The following is a 7332-nucleotide window of genomic DNA, read 5'->3' as shown; positions in this document are numbered from 1 at the left end:
ATATCTCTCATTGTTGTAAGAAGTCCTGGCAGAAGTGCAGATCAGGTATTGAGATCATATCACATACTTCTACAAGTCATGTTGTGGTGTATCTGGTTAGCAAATACTTTATTTAAACAGCATAACCCACTAGAAAGGCTTTATGTGGAGATGCTTTCTTTAAGAGATAACTAGCTGAGGAGACTTAAGTAACAGCAGGAATCCAACTCTTCAAAATGAACAAACTCCAGAAATTCAACATCTGCAATGATCTCCCAAGCGTAGACTTGCTTTTAGTGAGAGCATTTTCCAGTGAACCATAAATATATATACAACATCAGACAATAAATATGTTTAAATGGGCCTGTTCAGAAGCCTTTTTCTGTCCTAGGCATGTTTTATGAAAAGTTGTCATCTTTACTTTTTCTTTTTAGCAAAGTATTAAGACATTCACATCCCCTTGTCTTTCGGCTTTTCCCGGTTAGGGGTCACCACAGTGGAACTCCGGTCCGCTAATGATTCGCAGTAGATTTTTACGTGCTGGCTTGTCGGGCCTAATGCACAACCTTCAACGAAGGAATGCCCATTCACGCATGTCGACACACAGAAGACGCTCTAACTGAGAATCGAACGTGCAACGTCTAACTGTGAGGCGACAATGCTACCGCAGCACCACACTGTAATATTTACTTTCTGCCTTTGGCTAGGATGGATTTGAGACATCTCTGCAAAAAAGAGTGGTAATCCACTTTCTTTTTTCCTTTACCAAATGCCAATCGTCTTTGAATGTCATGGCCATGAACATCTGAGATGGATCTTAATGGAAAATCCCAGGGCACCTTTACATGAAAATTCAGATTTTTCAATTTTTAAAAATAAATGATCACATTAGGAAAGGATGGATACAGTGTTATGGCATTGCATGTATTGCTTTTTGAGAAGTTTTGCAAGAGGCTGGATTTTCCCCCACCATGTCACACACACAGACTTTATTTTGTCTAGTATGAAGTTTTCAAGCAAGTTACTTCATCAATATAACAAGTATTTTTTTTTGTTTTTTGGCAAAGCTCAGTTTATGGCCTTCTCATATCGACTGATGTTATCTGTGCCAAGGTCAATTTGGTATTCCCTGTTTGAAACAGAAAGTATTTGACATGCACAAGGAGCATTCAATTTTTTAAGATAGAATGCTGTGTAATTTTTTGGGAGAAGTATCTTTTTCAGATTTTAGATCATATTTATGGTGCATGTTTTACAAGAGATGCATGTATTGGAGCCATAAAGGCAACCCTTTTATGGAATGAAGTATACATTGTGAATAGTGGTGAGTTCCTTTTAAAACAAGTTGAGAGTCTGTTTTTGTAAAAGAAAGGACAGTGTTGGAAAGCTATGGGATCCAAACCTGTATATGGTTCTAGAGATGCTTTTTTCATGCTAGAGCATTTTAAAGGAGATGCGGGCATCATGTAAGAATAGGTTGTGTGTGGTATAAAATTCAGGAGTAATATAGAGACACTTCATCCGGAGTATTTGAAGATATTTTAGAAGGGAATACATTTCATTGTGTTGGAAAAGCTGTGAAATGCTAAATGTTATTATACCTGAGGATGTTTAGAATGTATGGGTTACACATCTGTAGAATTACTTAGGAAATTTCCACTCCGTAGTTTAAGGATGTAGTATCTATGATACATTGTTTGAGAGGGGTGTAGGATATGAAGCAGAGAAGCACTCAAAAAGAGGGGTCAGGAACCATAAGCATTTTATGAAAATGCATATAGAGAAGTGCTCTGCTTGTCAACAGACTATACAGAAGTCAAGTGTGTTAGCTTGTTAATAATTAGTGGCTACAAGACTGGAGTATTGCAGAAGCAGTATGCAGGCTTTCACCAATGTTGCCTTATTTAGAAGTGGTTGAGCTGTCTGAAGAAGTGAGACCAATAAATGAAGAAACCTGACTGTAGGTCTATACTGCTTTATTGCCTGCAGCCATCAGACAAAAGTAGGTGTAATCTAAGCAGAAGGCATGGAAGAGAGCAACATGAATGCTGCTACAGACATGTGATAAGCTCTGCTTGAGAGAGTTCTGACTTTGATTTAGAAACTATAGGTTGCTGGAAGGAAATCACATTTTTAAATCAAATGTAGTTAATAGAACAAAAGTATAACTTTGTATAGTAGTTTGAAATGTACATCTGAATTGTATAAGCTAAATAAATATTGAATAAAAAGAAAATAAACCTGTAAGGTGAAAATGGGATCAAAGACCTTCCATAGTATGGTAGACCTTACAGTGGAGTGGAAAGACGTCCAGTAGTCTTTTTAAATTAAATTAAAGCTTAATATTTTATTTTTTGCCTTTGACAGCCCTTCTCATTATGGCCCTTCTCATTATGCATTTCTAGAGGTGTTACAAGAGATGAAACATTAATAAAAGCTACTGCGCTTTTGCTTTACTCTGTATAAATTTACCAGGTGAGGTTTTCTCTTATATGATGTATTCTTTGCTAGGGCTTTAACATTGTCTCTCTCAGCTTTTCTTGACTTCATGTGTGAGCGTTGCCTGTTTCAGTCTTTTCTTTCAAATGCTAAGATAACAGCACTCTTGTTTTCTGTACAGCACTGTTTGTTCTTTTGATCTGCATCTTTAAAAGGTTTTGCTTTAAATTGCCCCTGTGGCCATTTGGGCCATTGTCCACTTAACTGCATACTCTTCAGATTCTCTGGCTCATGAAGCCACCTGTACATGAGCTTTGTGTTTTTTTTTTTCCAAAATGGCTGTTCCTGTATGAACAGCACTGTTAACATTGTAGGTTTTTTTCTGTTATTTGATCATATGTCATTTTCCTATTTTTCTAAGTTACATTTACACTTACATTATTTACATCTGTTCAGCCCCCCTGCACCACCTGAGTAATGGGCACTAACCTTAATACTGCCCCTTCCCTCAACCCAAACCCTACACATAATGTCATTAAAACCTTCCCGTAACACTGCCAATACACAAGACAGATTCAGACACACATACATTCACAAACATACAGAAACAACACCACATCTATCTCCTAACCTAAAATACACAAACTCATACACAAGCACACACCATCCTTCACTCATCCCTGACCCTAACCCTTACTGACATGTACACAAACACATGCGCACACACATGCTCATACACCCCCAATTCCACCTACCTGTATTGACTTTCCATACCATCGACATATCTACAGTTCGGCCATCTGTACCATCAACATTAAATCACATGCCTGCATTTGTCAAACAAATGTACTTTCGATCAAACGCAGGGAAACCATATACATAACAACACATTTTTTTTCTAGGCTACTGCACATCTCACGAGGCCCCACTGGACTGTTCTTATCTTCTTCCAAAGGGAATGTAAACATTTCTTGAATTCTCTGGCATTGGAGCTTCTTGACTACTCCAGATCTATCTTTCCAACTTCATTGTAGCTTTCTTTTCATTGAAACCTCACAGAGTTCTTTAAGATGTTGGGATACACATCTGTTTCTGGTTTCTGTCTGAACTTTCTTCATTCTCTGCCTTTTAACTCATTAAATCCAACAACACCAATTGTGCTTTGTTTGGCCCCACACCTGTAGTGCTAGTTGTGTGGGCTTTCTACAGCATATTAAAGGCAGACCACTCACATCACTACTGTTACACTGTAACTTAATCAAAGCATTTAATTTGTGGTGGTCAGTACCATAATAATGTTTTACACTTGTAATTTAAATGATTTTCTCAAATTTATATGCAGTTGTGATTCAAAGCTCAAGGCTATTGCTGCCCATCATGTCAACATGTAGGATTCTGGATACTCATAGAAAAATTCTAGTGAAAGCCTTCTAGAGAACTCTAATGTATAATGATTGGTCTCTCCAGTATGCATAGCATCATGAAAACAGCTTATACTGTGAAAAATGGACAAAATGAGAACAGTTCACAATGAGGAGCTTATTTCAGCAGCATCAGTCATCTGTTTGCAGTCCAGCACAAAAGAGAAAATACATGCAGTTGCTGTAAATAGTAATTAATGCTTGTGCAGTTAAGTCTTTTGCAGTCTGTTTTTGAGCTACTTTTTGTTGCTTTTGCATTGGACTTGCTAAGTTAATGGTTATTGGTTGCACAGAAAAGATATGTCATACATCTGTGACAGTGACACTGCTTTGAAAATGGACAGAGAGCCTTCTGTTTAGTACACAGGAAGGTCCATACTTTAAAGGACTTGTAGGTAGATCCACAGCTCATTACATGAATGGCATAACACTGCCTTAATTTCTTAATTTTTGCTTATTTTTATGTATTTATTTTTATTCACTCTTTGTTGATTGGGTTAGTCCTGACATGAGGTGCTATGTGTATTCATAACTAAAGGTAGTTTGGCCAGGATATCAGGTAAATTCCTCTGCTCTTCAGTAAGTACCAAGGGATCTTTTACATCCAGTTGAGGCAACACCAACTCAGGCAGACTGGGCCTCAGTTTAAATTTTCATAGTTGTATCAGTACACTTTGTTTAAAGAAAGATCACTAGCAGCAGTATGTCGCACTGCTGATTTCTGCATTGTTCCAGTTATCCGATAATGGTGTATTGAGGTCTGTCTTGGGTCACTTTTAAAGGAGGAGTCCAGTGGGAACTTCATGCCATGTAGATGTTTGCAACAGTGAATATGTTGTTGAATTGTGTATTTGAGACTAATCTTGGCCTGGCTGTTGATGTTTTGCATCAGTAGACACAGGGTCTGGGCTTTCAGATGTCCATAAGCTGTTCAGTTTTAGCAGCAACACTGCAAAATTGAGAATGGCAAGAACCCTTGAGTGTATTTCATTTCTGGGTTAAATTGTTGATGTAGTATATAATTACATGAACTTAAGAGTAACAATGTCCTTTGCCTACCAAATATATTAAATTCTAGAAAGAAAGAAAAAAAGCTTTCTGAACTAGCAAAATGACAGGTAAATACATGCATGCACTTAATTTCTACACAGTACCTTGACATATTTCTGACTGTGGGCCAGTTTTGAAAACACCCTTTGCAAGGCTTTGTATGAAATTATAAAGCATTATAAAAACTCTTGTTTGAGTATTTGACATGAATCACACTAGTACATTTCAGGTAAACAGGGTTGTGATTTTGCAGTCATATTTCAGTAATGCAGCGTAAATATTCTGTGTATAGTCTTAAAAGTACTTAATATCTTGTGCACCAGTCAAAATATGAGAGCATATGATGAATTTTACCATATCATTTTGTAAAATGTTTGCTTGAATTAATTTGTCATGTTTCAATTTGTTTTTTTAGAAATAACCCAGTTTTCTGAAAACCTTTGCTACATGGTAGTTTATGTTTTTTATTTGGTTAAGTAGTGTTAACTGTGGTCAGCTAATGCAGCAGGGTTTAAAGCTGCAGTATGCACAGAAGTGCACTGAATTATGTAACTTTGGAATACAGATTTACCTTCAGTTGTTATCCAGTGTAGGTCTTAAATTTTACATTATTGTAACAAGTTGAATTTAAGTTATAGGATAGTAATCAGTAGTGGTGGTGGTAGTGTGAGCCGTATAGTATTTATCCTCAAGTACTGAATTTAGACAGACTATGAAGGCAAAGCCTGGAAGCTCAGGTGGATAAACGCTGCATAACTCACACCCTCACTAGTGATTATCACTGCTGCAGTTTAGCCCACTTCTTTTTTTAAATATCTTATTTCTATTTAGTTTTTATTGGGTTTCATTTGTAAAGGAAGACATTAAGTGACTGGAAAAGGAAGGATATTCAATGTTTTTTGAGTGTTGCTTTTGCAAACATTTGTTTAACAGGGATGTTAATGGTTAGTGATGCACAGTTTTCTTCCTTTGATTTCTCATGGGTTCCTGTTAATCTTCTTGGATAAACTGCATGCATGTGATACTTTCATTAGGTGATGTGTTTGCATTGCACAAGCATCAGCTTACAAATTTAATGAATAATACATGATTTTCAAAAGTAACACATGCATGCATTTATTTTATCAACTGAATGTCTGCAGTTAACATGTGAAGTAAAATTGTTTTTGACTGAGGTATTATATGGTATATACAGTGCCCCCAGTCAGTTTGATGACAAAATGTTAGAGATGCTTTGATCACCCATACAGTTACAGATTCATTCTTTGTGGAGAACAATTAGTAAACCTTGTTATATCTGTTTTGAGTACGCAGTTTCTTGGTTAACTGTCAAACGTCATATTTTAACTTATGCTGTTTTAGTAGGTCGGGACTTTCCAAAGTAGTAGTTAGGGCCCCTGTCTACCCTAGGTTATGAACATTGAATTTGACAGACTATGTTGCATGCATTGCTATTTTTTATGAGAGTCCTAGTACTCTGTATAAGAGCATGCTTTGACTCATTTGCTCACTTTTTTTTTATTTAATGACTGTGGTATTGTGGGTCTTGATTCTTATATGTGTAGTCTGTTCAAATGTCGCACAACAGCTTCCCAGTAAGTTCTTCTGTGTAATGAAAGTTTAAAAAAATCAGGGGTCATGCAAAAACAATAATAATAATAATAATAAATAAAAGTAAAATTATTGTTTTCTTACAAGATCATATCCTTACTTTTTTTGTAGAAATGTGTTTTAGACTTGACGAGGTTTGAGATTTGTACACCAAACTGCAGGCAGTTTCAAGCTTATTTTGAGATGTAGCTAAAGTCATTTTTACTGTAAATGATGTCCCCAGAGGATTGTAAATGTGCCTGGTTTGTTTCTGGGCCTTATTTTGTGGACAAATGATTTGCAGAGAACATAAGTATAAGTTTCTTATTGTTGTGAGGCATTTCTGGAGATTGAAAATCTGTGCATTAATACTTGCTGTTCAAGGTATTGTACAAATTTAAATTCTGGATATTTCTGTGTAGAATTATACAACATTTGTTACATAGAGAAGTAAGCTCTTAGTCTTAAAAATTTTCTAGTTTTGCCACTAATTAACTGACCATACCTTAAACTTTATGTTACAGGAGCTTAAGATAAACTGAAATAGTATTTAATTGTGAGTGAATCTCATCAGTAGCATTCATCATAGCCAAGGAGTGAAAACTAACTCTTAAAATATTTTATTAGCATTTCTGGCTGTTTGAATGATTTTTTATTATACTGCCTACATTTGTAGGCATTACTGTACATCTTTGAACATGCAGCAATATGTTGAAATCTACATATTTTCAGAATGGTGTTGCAAAGTGGTTAGTTTTCAGAAGAGATGTGTACTTATTTGCAACTTTTAGTACATGAGATGTACTGTACTTGGAAAAAGAAAGAATAAATAAACATGTGTAATCATGCAGTA

Source organism: Protopterus annectens, chromosome 15.part0, assembly GCF_019279795.1.
Source record: "Protopterus annectens isolate FY-2018-M chromosome 15.part0, PAN1.0, whole genome shotgun sequence".
Taxonomy (NCBI): Eukaryota; Metazoa; Chordata; order Ceratodontiformes; family Protopteridae; genus Protopterus; species Protopterus annectens.
This window is presented reverse-complemented; position numbering follows the sequence as displayed.